We start from the raw sequence: 17737 nt of genomic DNA on the forward strand, positions 1-17737 counted from the left end.
TTATTGGGACTTACTCAGTGTCGGACTGGCCCTCGTACTGCTAAACATTTGGCCTATTTCATGGTCATTCCCTATTTCTATGAGAACAAAGAGGCTAAATAGAAGGAATACTAGATTATAGTATGTAAAGAAAAGAGACTTGGAGAATAGAGGTTGAGTGAGGAGAGAAAGAATAATAGTACTCAGAGTGGGCCCCTGGTCTAAGGTTTTTTGGTGATCCCCTGGTCTAAGGTTTTTGGGTGGGCCCCTGGTCTAAGGTTTTTTGGTGATCCCCTGGTCTAAGGTTTTTAGGTTGGCCCCTGGTCTACGGTTTTTTGGTGGGCCCCTGGTCTAAGGTTTTTGGGTGGGCCCCTGGTCTACGGTTTTTTGGTGGGCCCCTGGTCTAAGGTTTTTGGGTGGGCCCCTGGTCTAAGGGTTTTTGGTGATCCCCTGGTCTAAGGTTTTTGGGTGGGCCCCTGGTCTAAGGTTTTTTGGTGATCCCCTGGTCTAAGGTTTTTGGTTGGGCCCCTGGTCTAAGGTTTTTGGGTGATCCCCTGGTCTAAGGTTTTTGGGTGGGCCCCTGGTCTAAGGTTTTTGGGTGGGCCCCTGGTCTAAGGGTTTTTGCTGATCCCCTGGTCTAAGGTTTTTGGGTGGGCCCCTGGTCTGAGGTTTTTGGGTGATCCCCTGGTCTAAGGTTTTTGGGTGGGCCTCTGGTCTAAGGTTTTTGGGTGGGCCCGTGGTCTAAGGGTTTTTGCTGATCCCCTGGTCTAAGGTTTTTGGGTGGGCCCGTGGTGTAAGGTTTTTTTATTGTTTTTTGGGGTAGGCCCCTGGTGTCCCAGCCTGACACTGGACTTACTTCCACATAAGGGGATCAGTTATGCTCTGGTTATGCTATATTTTGGAAACATTTTGGCCCATTTTGTGGCCACACCCTGTAATTACCATGTTCATTTTACAAAATTTGGCAGGTTATGAAAAACACATTTCTGTAGGTTTTTATGTGTTATTAAAGTTTTGCTAATGAAGGTGAATTGCCCTTTAAGCCCTTTACAACTGTTTCTTTTCTCATCTTAAATTGTTACAAAAGTATCCAAGTTCACCTATCACGTATTCTGGGCTCTTTCCCAAAAGCCAATTAAGTTAGTAACTTTGTATCTTTTTCTGGCTGTTCAGTGCAGGAGATCAAAGAGAAAGTCGGGACATTTCAGTAACAATCCTGGACTGCGGGTTGAACTGTCAAAATCGGGACTGTCAGTGACCCCCATTTGAAATCTGCAAAGAGTCACAAGAAGAAGGCAAATTATTAAAGACTATAAAAATAAATAATGAAGACCAATTGAAATATTGCTTAGAAGTAGCCATTCCACAATACATACAAAAAGTTCATTTAAAGGTGAACCACCACTAAGGAGTACTGCCCCAGATCTAATATATATTTAAATGACATCTTGATTTGATATTAGGACTGGGGCCTTCAGACTCTCATAATGGGAACAATGTGGCCAAAAGGTTCTTTCCTGTCGCTGGACTTGCTGTGGGATTAGGGAATAAACATCTTTGTTTGCTGGAGCTGATTATATTATGTATATTATATTATTTATATTGTATTATGTATATTATATTGTGTATATTATATTATTTATATTACAGTGCTACGCAATATGTTGGCACTATATAAATACATGTTAATAATAAATAAAAATAATAATAATTTATATTATGTATATTATATTATTTTGTATTATATTATGTATATTATATTATGTATATTATTTATGTATATTATATTATGTATATGATATTATGTATATTATATTTTTTTTATTATTATATTATTATAATATATATGAAGATTCCCCCCGTCACATGACTCAGCTGCACAGGCTTCTCCATTTCCATCCGCTGGTGCCATTGTTCTTTCTGTCACACCATGATGTAATGACAATACAATATGTGTAATATACTGATACCTGTAATATACTGTCTCCCCCTGTACCTCCTGCCAAACCCCAAATCTGTTCAGAACTGAATATGCAAATAAGGCAACAGATCTGGTTCATCCATTGTATTCAGTGGAGGAGAGTTGGACAGGGGAAAAGCAACATGGCCGCTGCCACTTATAGACATGAAGTGATGCAAAGAAAGAATGTGCTGTGTATACAAAGCTTTGGGAATTCAATGGAAATTGCACCTTCCTTTCCAACAATCTAAACTTGAATGAAAGGCTTAAAGCCGTGGGTCTTGTGGGCGAGTGTGTGTGTTTATGGATGTGTGTTTATGTGCGTATGCTGCACTGTGTATGTTAGAGCACTGTTAGATCACTGTGTATGTTAGAGCACTGTGTATGTTAGAGCACTGTTAGAGCACTGTGTATGTTAGAGCAATGTTAGAGCACTGTATATGTTAGAGCACTGTATATGTTAGAGCACTGTGTATGTTAGAGCACTGTGTATGTTAGAGCACTGTGTATGTTAGAGCACTGTTAGAGCACTGTGTATGTTAGAGCACTGTGTATGTTAGAGCACTGTTAGAGCACTGTATATGTTAGAGCACTGTATATGTTAGAGCACTGTGTATGTTAGAGCACTGTGTATGTTAGAGCACTGTGTATGTTAGAGCACTGTGTATGTTAGAGCACTGTTAGAGCACTGTGTATGTTAGAGCACTGTGTATGTTAGAGCACTGTGAATGTTAGAGCACTGTGTATGTTAGAGCACTGTGTATGTTAGAGCACTGTTAGAGCACTGTGTATGTTAGAGCACTGTGTATGTTAGAGCACTGTGTATGTTAGAGCACTGTTAGAGCACTGTGTATGTTAGAGCACTGTGTATGTTAGAGCACTGTGAATGTTAGAGCACTGTGTATGTTAGAGCACTGTGTATGTTAGAGCACTGTGTATGTTAGAGCACTGTGTATGTTAGAGCACTGTGTATGTTAGAGCACTGTATATGTTAGAGCACTGTGTATGTTAGAGCACTGTGTATGTTAGAGCACTGTGTATGTTAGAGCACTGTTAGAGCACTGTGTATGTTAGAGCACTGTGTATGTTAGAGCACTGTTAGAGCACTGTATATGTTAGAGCACTGTATATGTTAGAGCACTGTGTATGTTAGAGCACTGTGTATGTTAGAGCACTGTGTATGTTAGAGCACTGTGTATGTTAGAGCACTGTTAGAGCACTGTGTATGTTAGAGCACTGTGTATGTTAGAGCACTGTGAATGTTAGAGCACTGTGTATGTTAGAGCACTGTGTATGTTAGAGCACTGTTAGAGCACTGTGTATGTTAGAGCACTGTGTATGTTAGAGCACTGTGTATGTTAGAGCACTGTTAGAGCACTGTGTATGTTAGAGCACTGTGTATGTTAGAGCACTGTGAATGTTAGAGCACTGTGTATGTTAGAGCACTGTGTATGTTAGAGCACTGTGTATGTTAGAGCACTGTGTATGTTAGAGCACTGTGTATGTTAGAGCACTGTATATGTTAGAGCACTGTATACCTGTATGTTAGAGCACTGTGTATGTTAGAGCACTGTGTATGTTAGAGCACTGTGTATGTTAGAGCACTGTTAGAGCACTGTGTATGTTAGAGCACTGTTAGAGCACTATATATGTTAGAGCACTGTATATGTTAGAGCACTGTGTATGTTAGAGCACTGTGTATGTTAGAGCACTGTGTATGTTAGAGCACTGTTAGAGCACTGTGTATGTTAGAGCACTGTGAATGTTAGAGCACTGTGTATGTTAGAGCACTGTGTATGTTAGAGCACTGTGTATGTTAGAGCACTGTGAATGTTAGAGCACTGTATATGTTAGAGCACTGTGTACAGTATGTTAGAGCACTGTGTATGTTAGAGCACTGTGTATGTTAGAGCACTGTATATGTTAGAGCACTGTGTACAGTATGTTAGAGCATTGTGTATGTTAGAGCACTGTGTATGTTAGAGCACTGTGTATGTTAGAGCACTGTATATGTTAGAGCACTGTGTATGTTAGAGCACTGTGTATGTTAGAGCACTGTGAATGTTAGAGCACTGTGTATGTTAGAGCACTGTGTATGTTAGAGCACTGTGTATGTTAGAGCACTGTGAATGTTAGAGCACTGTATATGTTAGAGCACTGTGTACAGTATGTTAGAGCACTGTGTATGTTAGAGCACTGTGTATGTTAGAGCACTGTATATGTTAGAGCACTGTGTATGTTAGAGCACTGTGTATGTTAGAGCACTGTGTATGTTAGAGTACTGTATATGTTAGAGCACTGTGTATGTTAGAGCACTGTGTATGTTAGAGCACTGTGTATGTTAGAGCACTTTTAGAGGACTTTACTGTCCCTCCATAGTCTCATGCAGATTTCACTAGAACTACAGAGATTTGCAGATCGATACATTTCAAGAATTGATGAAAGAGAATGTGATTGAGCCTCCAGCAACCTGCACTTTGTACCTTGTATTTATTTTATCAGCAAAGGCAGTAAAATCTCTTTCCAACAAATCAGCCTGCTTGTCATTGTCAATACAAATCAGTTGTCAATAAAAATCATTCAATAAAGGCCATAATTTATTTTAAATACTCTTTAAACGTAATGAGTTTTGTAAAGGTGAACTTCCCCTTTAATTCTTACGGTACAGAACATAAACCATTCACATTCTCTATGGAATCAGACAGAAATATAAGGCTAATTCACCGTACAACGCACTTATCCAGAATGCTCAGGACCTGGGGTTTTCACAGATAACAGATCTTTCCGCAATTTGGATCTTCAAACCCAATAGGCTGGTTTTGCTGCCAATAAGGATTAATTATATCTTAGTTGGGATCAAGTACAAGTGACTGTTTTATTAATACAAAAAGGAAAATCAAAAAATAAAAAAGGAAATCATTATTAAACATTTGGATTATTTGGATAAAATGGAGTCTATGGGAGACGGCCTTTCTGTAATTTAGAGCTTTCTGGATAATGGGCTTCCAGATCCCTTACCTGTATTAAGAAAAATATGAATGTCGCACTAAGCTGCATGTGAAGGGAATAGTTCATATTGAGAACACTGCTTCTATTTACAGAACTGTTTATTAGTGTTAATTTCCATTTAATGAATGAGGTGTGAGTGACTGTGCCAGAATAATAAATCCATCAGATACTGTATAGCGCCAGGCTGTATTAGGCTTATAATTCTTTAGGTGCATTCAGGGACAACCACTATAGGACCCTCTTGTTAAATCCCTTCTGAGCAGTAAAGCAAAGTGCTGCAAAATGCATGGCTGTGCACTGTGCCTGTATAAAACCATAGTGCACCAAGTCACTTGTGTTTAAAGGAGAACTAAACCCTAAAAATGAATGTGGCTAAAACTGCCATATTTTATATAGTGAACTTATTGCACGAGGCTAAAGTTTGAGCTTGTCAATAGCAGCAATGATCCAGGACTTCAAACTTGTCACAGGGGGTCACCATCTTGGAAAGTGTCTGTGACACTCACATGCTCAGTGGGCTCTGATTGGCTGTTGAGAAGCTAAGCTTAGGGCTCGTCACTAATTATCCAGCAGAAAATCAGCTTCCCTGGCTGTAATATAAGCTGATGCTACAGGTTTGCTGATTATTCAATTCTGATGCTAATTGCACTGGTTTCTGTGCTGCCATGTAGTAATTATGTGTATTAATTACTAATCAGCCTTATATTGTGACATTTCTATTCTATGTGTACTGTATATTGTGAGTGGGTCCCTAAGCTCAGTAAGTGACAGCAGCACAGAGCATGTGAATCAGTGAATCAGCAGAAAAGAAGATGGGGAGCTACTGGGGCATCTTTGGAGACACAGATCTTTACTGCTAAAGGGCTGTGGTTGCCTTGGGCTAGTACAGAAGCACAAAACATCATGTACAACATTTCTAGCTACTTGTTTAGTTAAAATTAAGTTCTCCTTTAAGGCAGAACTTACATTTGGCAGAAATGTGTTAAGGAAGGGCAGGGGAGAAACATAACCAACATCCCCCCCCCCCATCCATATCTACAATTGAGATGTGGCACAGTCAGACCCAGTAAGAGATAGTGGCCAGAGGAACTATTTCTCAGGATATTAGGTGTCATTTAACAAAGAGTAAGGGAAGAGAAGCCTGTAACCCATACTTGTGATTACTTGAATCTCAGATCCTGCCTCAGTTGACAATTGGAGAGGTTTTGCTTTACAAATAATCTAATGGCCAATATGGCTTGTGGAAAAGAATATTTAATTAAAACGCAGACACAATAAATATATGTCCAAGAGCAGAAAATATGAGCCTATTGCCTTGATTTGAGACAATTGTATGGTCTTCCTAAGGAAATGTCATTTCTAATGTTCCTTAGGGCAACGATTTGCTTTTGGGTCCATATTAAGGAGGTACCCCCAACAAATGGTCTCACACTTGGATGGTTACCATTAATGGAGCTTTTGTTTTCATACCCTTTCGTACCCGTGGTACCCCTGCTGGAACTCTTTCACACCACCTATTCTTGATGGAAAACTCAATTTCACAAAAGTTACTCCTGTGAAGTTGCTGGAGTTTTCTGCTTCACTCTTGGATGGTACTTCTTGTTGGAGCTCTCCACTCCACACTGGCATAGTACCTTCTGTTGGAATTCTCTCTCTTCCACGCTCGGATAGTGTCAGGGGGCCTATCGGCTCCCAGTGGAAAAAGTCCAGACTGAGGAGGAAGCCATGGGGTTAAAGTCCAAGTTCACGGTGCAAATAGGGATCAGGCGTAATCGTAGTCAATATCCAGGCAAGAACTCAATAGGCAGGCAGATAGTAACAAGGTCAAGGCTCAGGCAGGGTCAAAAGTCCAGGAATCAATAACACACGAAATATAAAGCACCCAGGAATTTTTATTTCATCATCACGCCGGCGATGAGATGCTGGTGGCGCTACCCATGTGGCATCCATGGGCGCCGCCATCTTGGGAGCAGCACCGCCGGAGATGGGAGTGCCATCGGGCGCTTCTGACAGATAGTACTTCCTGTTAGAGCTCTACATTCCACACTGAGATAGTACTGCCTGTTGGAGTTCTCCATTCGATACTTGGATAGTACTTCCTGTTGGAGTTCTCCATTCGATACTTGGATAGTACTTCCTGTTGGAGTTCTCCATTCCATACTTGGATAGTACTTCCTGTTGAAGTTCTCCATTCCATACTTGGATAGTACTTCCTGTTGGAACTCTCCGTTCCACACTGGGATAGTACTTCCTGTTGGAACTCTCCGTTCCACACTGGGATAGTACCTTTCTGTTGGAGCTTTCTATTACACACTGGGATAGTACTGGTTCACTTGGATCCTCAATCGTTCTTTAAGCTCTATGTTCTACTGTAGAGTAGAAGTACTAATTGCTAGAGCACTTGGTTCTGTATTGTCTTTCCTGGAATTACAGAACCATGGGAAAAATATTAGGATCTTTCATAAGCAACACCATGTTACAGGCATTATCACCATTTCTATTAGCACAAAAACAATGACAAAAAAAGCTTGACCTGACAGCTGTGTTTGTTTAGTGTTGACTAGGGAGGAGAGTTTGTGTAAAGTGTAGAACAGGTTTTGTGCCTGGACTTTGTTACTGTACCACCTCTGAAATCTTCCTTTGGCTGCATTTAGAGTACAATTGTGTGTCTATGGGTTTCCTTTAAGACTGAACTCTCTGAACTTTGAACCTCACCACTATTAAAGAAACATATACATATAACACAAAATGCTTGTTATGTTGTCTTTTCACCCTAGGCTCGCTTCAAAGAATAGATTCGGTATAGGGGTGATCATACCATTTTTATGGGGTGGGGTGCAACACCTATTCTAGGAGAGCTTCTTCTTCTAACACAGCTTCTAACAGAACTAAATAAAGGGTGGGATGCATCTGCTTGTAGAGGGTTGGAAGCATCTTCTGGTAGAGGGTTGACAGCATCTTGAAAGCATCTTCAATAGAGGGTAAGAGGCATCTTCTGGTAGAAAGTGAAAGGCATCTTCTAGCAGTGAGTGGGAGACATCTTCTGGTAGAGGTTGGGAGGCATCTTCTAGTAGAGGGAGAGAGGCATCTTCTGGTAGAGGATTGGAAGCATCTTGGAAGCATCTTCTATACAGGGTGGGAGGCATCTTCTGGTAGAGATTGGGAGGCATCTTCTGGTAGAGGGAGAGAGGCATCGTCTGGTAGAGGGTTGGAAGCATCTTGGAAGCAACTTCAATAGAGGGTGGGAGGCATCTTTTGGTGGAAGAGTAGCTCTGCGGGTAGAACTAATGCAAGATGGTGCTCAAGTTTAGCCACTGGAGATGTCTGGAGTGGCACTATTGTCTGGAGGGATATTCTATACAGGTAGAAATGGCTGAAATTGGAGGGGAGTATTCTTAAGAAGGGAGAACAGACTTAAGAAAGACTCTTTTGGTTGAGCTAACTGGAGGCAGGATTCTTCTGATTTGCCTAATCTGAGAGAGATTCTTCATGCAGAACTGACTGCCTGGAGTAGGGATCCTTGAGGAAGTCTTACTGAAGAGGACCTACTGAAATAGACTATTCCAGTATAGATATCTGAAGCTGACTTCAGGTCACGTTACAGGAATAGCTAACTAATGGGGAGCTCTTCTTTATAAGCTGATGGGAGGAGGGGGACAGGCAGAACTTACTGGATGGTCACAACTTGTGAATGGTAATTGGAGAAGAGGACTCTTCAGGAGAAGCTCATTAGAGAGTAGCTCTTCCACAAAAGTTGACTGAGTGGGCTATCAATAAGGTAGAGCTTACTCATAGGATGGGGTGTTCAAACAAAGATGGCTTGAGGGAGTGACTGTTCAGGCAGAGCTTAATGGTGGTGGAGGAGGTGATTCTTCTGGTGAAGCTGAGACATTGCCAGGAGAAATTCCTCCAGATGTCATCTTAGGGGACCAACCCTATTGCGTTCCGCGTAATTTACCAGCAACGTTTATTCCATTTCTTGTAACCCACAGAACCCACCCAGAAATTACATACACATCCCTGCAGTTCTCTTGCTTTGAAAGATCCACTGAATGATCAAACTTGGGCTTCCATTGGATACTTGTGCGCCCCAATCACAGTTGAGTCGGGTGAAGCTGCAAATTCATCACCATAAAAAAAAAGCCCAAACTTTGGCCTAATCTTTGGCTGACGAGGAGGAGGTTATTATTAATGAATCCAGTAATAAAGCCAGGGATAAAAGAATCAATAGCCCGGCACTTTCTGATGCTTCAGGTAAAAGGTGTTTACGTCATATGGGGGACGGGGTTAATATTTTAGTTCAATGAATAACTGCTGCGTTAGTTATAGCCCACGAGCTTAAAGGGCCGCCGTCAGCAAAATGAAATGTTATGTAACGTTAAGTAGTGGTTGCTGTAAAATAAAGTGATTGAGTTTATACATTAATTTCATATCTCATTCTGATAAAGCAACTATGTTTTAATGCCCCAAGATAATACAATTACTCTGAGAATTTCTGAAGATAACCCTTGTGTGTTTGTTTTGTTGCCTGCACTTCTCGCTACTGGCCTCTGTGTAACGGGCTGATAGCCTTACATGGAAACGCTATGGTATATGCGCTTAAAGGAGAAGGAAAGGCCTATTTACTTGGGGTGCCAAAAGTTAGGTACCCCCAAGTGATTATTTTTATTTACCTGAAACCCCGGGCCAGTGCTCCTTTCAGCAGAAAACTGCACCAGTTCGGGGTTATTCCAGCGAGCACCATGGAGTGCTCCTCTTCCCTCTTCTTTCTTCAGATTTCCCGGGGCAGACACATGGGCAGTAGAATTTCCTGGGGGAAAAGATACATGGGCAGTAGAATGAAAATGAATGAAATAGCGAATTCTTTGTTAAAGTTCCGCATTTTGTGCATGCTCAGGAGCGAGAAGAAAGAAGAAGCTGGAAGCCGATCAATCCGTGGTGCTCGCTGGAAGAACCCCAGGCCGGTGCAGTTTTCTACTGATAGGAGCACCGACCCGGGTGCCAGGTAAATAAAAAAAATCACTTGGGGGTGCCTAACTTTTGGCACCCCCAAGTAAATAGAGCCTTTCCTTCTCTTATAAATGATAATTATACTGGACAATGAAAGTGCTAACAGCTAATTTAGTCCTTAAAGGAGAAGGAAAGGCTAAAAGTAAGTAAGCTTTATTAGAAAGGTCTATATAAATACACCAGTAAACCCTCAAAGTAATGCTGCTCTGAGTCCTCTGTCAAAAGAAACAGCACATTTCTTTCCTTCTATTGTGTACTCATGGGCTTCTGTATCAGACTAACTGTTTTCAGCTTAAACCTCCAGGGCTTGGGCTTGAGCATGCTCAGTTTGCTCCTCTCTCCCTTCCCTCCTCCCATCCCTGCTGTAATCTGAGCCCAGAGCTATAAGCGAGCAGGGAGAGACTCAGGTAGGAAGTGATGTCACACCAAGCTAATATGGCAGCTGCTATCCTAAACAAACAGAGACAGTCTAGAGCTGTTTACTCAGGTATGGTAAAACATTCTGCAGAATAAATATAGCATTCTAGATTGCACTTTTGTGGCTAATCTGTTGGCAATAAACTGTCTTGGAGCTTTCCTTCTCCTTTAAAAAAAATTTTCAGCCAGTGCAGCACAGTCATAGTTCATTACCTTTTACATATTTATTTGCTATTCGATAGTTTTAAAAGTGAGTTGGCTTAAAGGGGTGGTTTAGAATAGAATATATTATAGAATGGCCCGTTATAAGCAACTCTCCAACGGGTCTTCATTATTTATTTTTCTAAGTTTCTTAATTATTTGTTTTTTTTTCTTCTGGTTCTTTCCAGCTTTCCAACCGGAAGTCACTGACCCCCATCTAAAAACGAATGTATTATTATTTTACTTCCTTGTTTTGTGACAAAAAGTCACACGTTTTTCCTCCCTGCTCCTAATTTGCATATGCAAATTAGGATTTGGTTTCGGTTTGGCCGGGCAGGAGGATTTGGCCGAATCCGAATCCTGCTGAAAAAGGCCGAATCCTGAAGCGAATACTGGATTAAGTGCATCCCTAATTGTTACATTAATTGTTGCCATTTTTCATTAGGTTTAGGCCATACATAGTGTTACCCAAGACAAAGCTTTACTAGAGTCAATTAGATTGCAACCAGGGGCGTAACTACTGGGGGTGCACAGAAAACTGCGTCCATAGAGGGGCGGGGGGGGGGCTCGGCTGCACGGCTTACAGTTCTGGGCGGGTCCATTTTTTGAAACCTGTACCCGCAACCCAAACCCACATGTTCCAGCTACCTGATCTGACCCACAATAGGACAACTAACCTACTGACCTGGGGGAACCGGAAGTGACGTCTCATTTGCCCAAAAGTGAAGTCACTCTGGTGCCGAATCTTCCCAAAAAAATTTAAAACCTGGAAGGACCACAAGGGAGGATGGGAGTTATTAAGCCCGCACCTTTGTTGGGTACCCAGTCAGGTTACCCACGGACTGCACGCACGGGCAAGGAATCGGGAGTTTTTGTCCGAAACCCGACCACTTTGAGGGTATTCCGCCCTGATGCAGAACTTTAGCATGGAATGCACCCGGACCCGACCCTCATTAGCTACGTTACTGATTGCAACTGTTACAATTTCATTCATCGGTTGATTTCCCAGAAGCAACCGCAACAGCTTCACGTCAGGGGCACAAAGATAGATGTTGACATTAAAACTATAACGTTAAGTTACTGTAAAAATGACAAAGCAGAGAACAATGTAGAAAAGTCATTACATGCGGCACAAGTGGAAAACAGCAAGTTTTAATGTAGCGACTTGACACAACATAATTCCAAGGTCAATAAGCATCACCTTCTAACATCAGACCTGTACAAACACTAGGCCAGACAGGTCATGAAATAAAAAATGTTTCCATGCGACACATGACAAGTGTTGCCTTTCAGGAGATTATTAGGGAAGGCAATGGGGACAAACATGTATCACGGTCTGGATACATATACAGCAATAAAAGAGCTGAACTCCCTTCCATGTGCCATTGGCGGTGTAGCCTTGAATTTCCTAAACTCATACCAACTGCTCCCTTTCTATTTGCTTAAGGGGGAGGCATGACATATTGATGATAGGGGGATGAAGGAGCTATGGAAACATCTTCAGTTCTATGGAAATCTGTACATGTGTGACACTTCGGATCAACCTGTCGTTCAGTCGGATTATTCTTTCAGCCTTCAGCTGAGCTGCTAATAAGCTAAAAGTGGAGGTTGTACGGAAAAGGGCCGTTTTTTGTTTTGCTTTACAGGATGCTGATAAGTAGGACGGTTACTGTGCGACTGATACAATCAATCAGCAATAACTGCCACGTAGTGGGTCTGTCTGATTCGCTGTCTGATGGGCTTGCAGTCAGCCATGGAGTATGGGGCACATGGTGACATAATTAGGTGACCATAGTAGCAGAGGATCAGGAATAGCTGTGCCCTAACACACCAATTCAATCATGGAGCTAAAAAGCAAATCTATTTTATAGAAACCTCTGCTTTCTGCCCTGGGGAATTCCAGGTGTAAGGATGGCCATAACTGCACAGATACTGTCATTAGATATGATGTTAGTTGTGCTTTGTGGGATGCGTGCGTCCAAGGAACAATTGGGTCAGACAGCCTTGTCCCGTAGATATTGGTAGCTTGGCTCAAAGGAACAATATCTGTTCTTGTATAGTCAATATGATGGTAACAATAGGTCAGTACTGGCAAAGGATAATGCTCCTGATTGGCTCAGGTCCATGGTCCAATGATTCATTATTCTATGTACTGAACAGTTGGTCTCATGTTGGTTTCACAACAGCTCGTGTATGTGGCTGACTACCAGAATGGATGAATCGATCCTTGCAAAAGAGCCTGCAATTACGGCTCCACCTGCCTAGTTATAGTTTCTTGCCTCCTGTGTTATGGGATGATCAATCCACAGGTGGGAAGACCCTTGAGGGCAGGGGTCCCCAACCAACATACAGATGTAAAAGAAGTCAGGGAGCAACACAAGCATGAAAGATGTGCCTGGGTGGTGCAAAATAAGGGCTGTGGTCAATCATTTGGCAGCACCTATGTGGACTGGCGGCTACAGGAGGGTGTCTGGCAGTACACCTGGGGGCAGATTTACTAAAGGGCGAAGTGTCTTACATTAGTGACAATTCGCTAGCGTTACCGCCCGCAGGGACATCACCGATTCAGCGAAAGAGACTGGCACTAGCGGTCATTCGCACTATCGCCAGGCGACTATTTGCTCTGTCGCGCGGTTGCTACTCCTCAAATTCACTAAAGTGCGGATTTTACTGAACGTTATATCTTTCGCCAGTTGCCTTCGCCACCTCAGACCAGACGAAGTGTATTAGTAACTAGATCTTCCTCAATCTTCTGTCACTTACGTTATAGTCTGTGAGTTGAAAATCCATCCAAAAAACGCTGGCGTCTTTTCCTTTTTTCAGCCTGATTATCTGCAAAAGACCTACCGGTTATTTAAACTTTTTTTTGGGTAACTGGTTTTCCCCATACATTTGCAAACATATGGAACATTAATTTTACAGTGGGCTCATGTGTAGGGCATTAGAATAACTCTATTGTCTTTATTAAGGTTCCCTGGAGTTGTGTTTTAAAAAGTGTAATTTGTAAGTATATGCACCAACATTTAACATAAAGACGTCCATACAACTTTAAATTTCCCACCCTATGCAAATTGACCGGAGCACAAGATCCCTAATGAAGTTTGGCTAGGCAGAAATGAACGCTAGAGCATCGTCACTATCAAATGCTCGCATTGCCGAAGTAACGCTAGCGAAAAGTCGCTAGCATTCTGCGGCCACAATGAAACTCATTTTAGTGAATAGCGATATAGCGATGGCTGCGAAGTGGTCGCTGGCAACAATTAGCCCTTTAACAAATCTGCCCCCTGGTTTTTATGCAACTAAAAGCTTCTTCCAAGCCTGGAATTCAAAAATAAGCACCTGCTTTGAGGCCACTGAGAGCAACATCCAAGGGGTCGGAGAGGAACATGTTGTTCCCAAGCCACTAGTTGAGGATCACTGATTTAGGGCAACACAGAGAAGTCAAATAATGAACCATAAGAAGGTTGTCAGAGTATAATTAAAAAATCCTATGTTTACTATAAATACAGTACATGCAGCAGGTACAAATGTCTTTTAGTGGTTCTGTAAGGACGTGATCATTGGAGTATTGAAAGCATGTATGGAGGCAAGTTATTAGACAGGAAGAGCTGACAGTCTACGGACATATAGGAATGTCATCAAGGTTCCCAAAAGTGTCAGAAACACTTGCTTGTCCCATGGCAAATGCTGAGCTGCAAACGTCTAATGGCTCAGGGGTGGGTCCAAAACATTTCATACCTTGATCCATTGTAGCCGTAGCGTTGCCTGAGCCTTGCTGGGATATCAACACCTTTGCAGAAACCCCCGCACAGTGGAATGAAGGTCTACAACTTTGGATAAATGTGGATAAAAGAGTGAGGTGAGGAATGGGACATCAAGAAGTGGTCAGTTCAACTTGATGGCAAATAGTGATGAGCAAAATTGTTTGCCACCTTTTGCTGTGAAAAATACTCCCAAAGAATCCACTGGGTGAAAAGAAAATCAAAAAAATAAAGCTATATATATATATATATATATATATATATATATATATATATATATATATATATATATATATATTTATATTACAGAATATGTCAATTTAATGGAAAAAGACCTGTTTCGGGTGTTGTTTTAATTTCTGGCTTTCCAGTTTTGTGACCAAAGGGCCACTGGCACAAATCCTAGATTCTATAAATGAACGGGAGACAACTGTGATCTCAAATTTTATTGCACCCAGATACCAATACATTATGAAAATTAAGAGGTAGAAAAATACAACAAAAAGTTCCCCTTAAGGGGCCAGCGTCCAGATCCTGTGTATAGTTGGTATGCATGGGAAACACAAACTACTTAAGGCTGCAGCAAATAATCACACATTTCATTTCAAGGAGATAAGCACATTATACACAAAATGTTCCCAAATACAGACCCTATGGGGCAGATTTATCAAGGGTCGAATTTTGAATTTCAAAAACGTCGAAATTCGAATTCAAAAAGACCAACCAAAGTTAAATCAAAGTTTTTTTTGGCCGCATAGGTCTGTTTTCAATCGAATAGGTCAGTTTTCAATCAAATTCGAATCGTACAAATCAAAGTAACATCGCATTCGAATCGTACGATACGACTCCAAATAGGTTCTAGGAGTTCCCCCATAGGCTAAAACAGCAATTCGGCACGTTTTAGATGGAGAATGGTCAAAGTCGAAATTTTTAAAGAGACGGTACATTATACATTTTGAAATTTGAATTTTCTAACTTTTTTCAAATTCAAATCGAATTTGGACTATTCCCTAGTCGAAGTACACAAAATTATCTCGAAATTAGAATTTTTTTAATTAGAATTTTCACTTCGACCTTTGTTAAATCTGCCCCAAAGGGGAGAGACACACGCTGCCTTTTAGTATGAAAATCGCCAGCGGGATGGCACTCGGAATGCTTCATTTCTGAAGTAGCCGTTGCCTCACGAGGAAACTTCGGACGACTTCGGAAAGCCGAAGTGATCCGAGTGTCATCCAGACGGCGATTTAGATTCTAGCCGACAGGAAGGCTTTTTGGGAAGATTAGTGGCCCGAAGAAGAAACGATTTGTTGCTGGGAGACTAATCTCCCGAAATAGCATTGTGTCTCTGCTCTTAATCTCACTACAGCAGAAAGAAGAAAAGAAGTCGGCACTAATTTTAGAGCAGGGAAGAGTAGACATTTGCCCTGAGCCGTAAGCCTCACAGGCCCATTTAGCAGAGGAAAAAATGGTATAAAATGTAAGCGGTACTGAGCAGGACACACTTTCACTACTTTATATATCAGTATTTGTGTCTGATGTTCAGTACCGGCCGCTACAAAGTCTCTCATGTGGCCATGGCCATAGTGTTATTACACCCCAAAAAATCCTAATGTGATAATACCTTACTGCCAGGAGGGAAATGAGAAGCTGCAGAACATGAAACATGAAGTGTGACTTGCCCTAACACTCTCAGGTATGGGATCCGATATCCGGAAACCTGTTTTCCAGAAAAGCTCCGAATTACGGAAAGGGCGTTTCCCATAGACACCATTGTAATCAAATTTTTTTCTCTGTAATAATAAAACAGTCGCTTGTACTTGATCCCAACTAAGATATAATTAATCCTTATTGGAAGCAAAACAAGCCTATTGGGTTTATTTAATGTTTATATGATTTTCCAAATCAGTCCCCTTACTTGGATATTCTAGATTGTGAGGATAGGCTGATGATTAAAAAATGAATATAATTCTGCAGAGCTTTCTTCTCATACCCCTTGATGTTCCTTAATTTCCTTATGTCTTTATTATTTTCCTTCTTATATCTAGGATAGAGAGGAAAATGTTTATTCAATCTGAGAAATTGTTCATCTATAGTTCCCGTTTCCTCTGTAATTTAATGTTCCATATTACACTACAATGTCATTTTCTTTTATTCGCCCTGTGTAAGCTGCATTGTTATTACGTTGTTGCTGTTGATGCCAATTAATATAATTGAAAAAGAAAACATGATCCACTTAAAGATTCTTTATCTGGAAAGGTCCTGAGCATTCTGGATAACAGGTCCCATACATTTGCCTTTAAATACTAGATTGCACCCTATACGCTCGGAGCCAGTGCAAGTCACTTCATGTGGTCAGTCCCATGGTCAGTGTTTGGACCAGTTATGTCCAGGATGGCTACTCCCAGCATTCCACGGACAGGTCAATAGAAGAGCAAATGCTTAAAATTGAGCATAAGGATATTTTTTGGAGACTTTAAGCAGTGCAGGTAACATAGAGCTGAGTTTAAATCTTGCCTCTCTATCCGCTGAATATATTTGCTCTGCAGCTTGTTTGTGCTTTGCTCCACTGGTCTTGATTGTTCCACACACAGAGAGATATATTTAATCATCTCGGCTCTGCTACAGACAAAACGGCTCAGGTCAGAGAGCGGCAGGGTCACTCGCTTCTTATTCGGATACAATTGCCTTTATTTACTCTACAAACACTCCGCTTGGTCAGTATGAAGGAGCCCAGCGCGGGTTTATTATTGTTGCCACAACATTGCTTTATCCTTATTTTCTACTTGGAAATAAACAAGAGGTCACTTAGTTGAAACATAAATACACACAGCAGTGCAGTAAACCTACAGCAACCAATTACAGACCCGCTTTTATTATTTTAAAATTATGAGGTTTTATATCTTTGGCCAGTGTAAATAAAATCGATTGACCCAAGTGCAGTAATCCAAAGCAGCCAATCAAATATCTGCTCTGATCAAAGCTAAATGATGGTTGGTTGCAGTAGGTAATTGTACTGGGATAAACTTGCCCACCTGATTGTCTGATCCAGAATATCGTTTGGGAAAAAAAAAAAAGAGCAAGTAAAAAATGTACATTTCATTGGTTCTGTTTTAGCCAATTTATATTCTATAAAGCTGAATACTGGTTCCAATTGGCGCAACGGGAACTTTAGAACCAATTCCACTTTATATTAGGGATGCACCGAATCCACTATTTTGGATTTGGCCGAATCCTTTGCGAGAGATTCAGCCGAATACCGAACAGAATCATAATTTGCATATGCAAATTAGGGGTGGGAAGGGGAAAACATTTTTACTTCCTTGTTTTGTGACAAAAAGTCATGTGATTTCCCTCCCCAACCCTAATTTGCACATGCAAATTAGGATTCGGATTTGGTTCG

The sequence above is a fragment of the Xenopus laevis genome, chromosome 7S (genome assembly GCF_017654675.1).
Source record: "Xenopus laevis strain J_2021 chromosome 7S, Xenopus_laevis_v10.1, whole genome shotgun sequence".
In the NCBI taxonomy this organism is placed as follows: Eukaryota; Metazoa; Chordata; class Amphibia; order Anura; family Pipidae; genus Xenopus; species Xenopus laevis.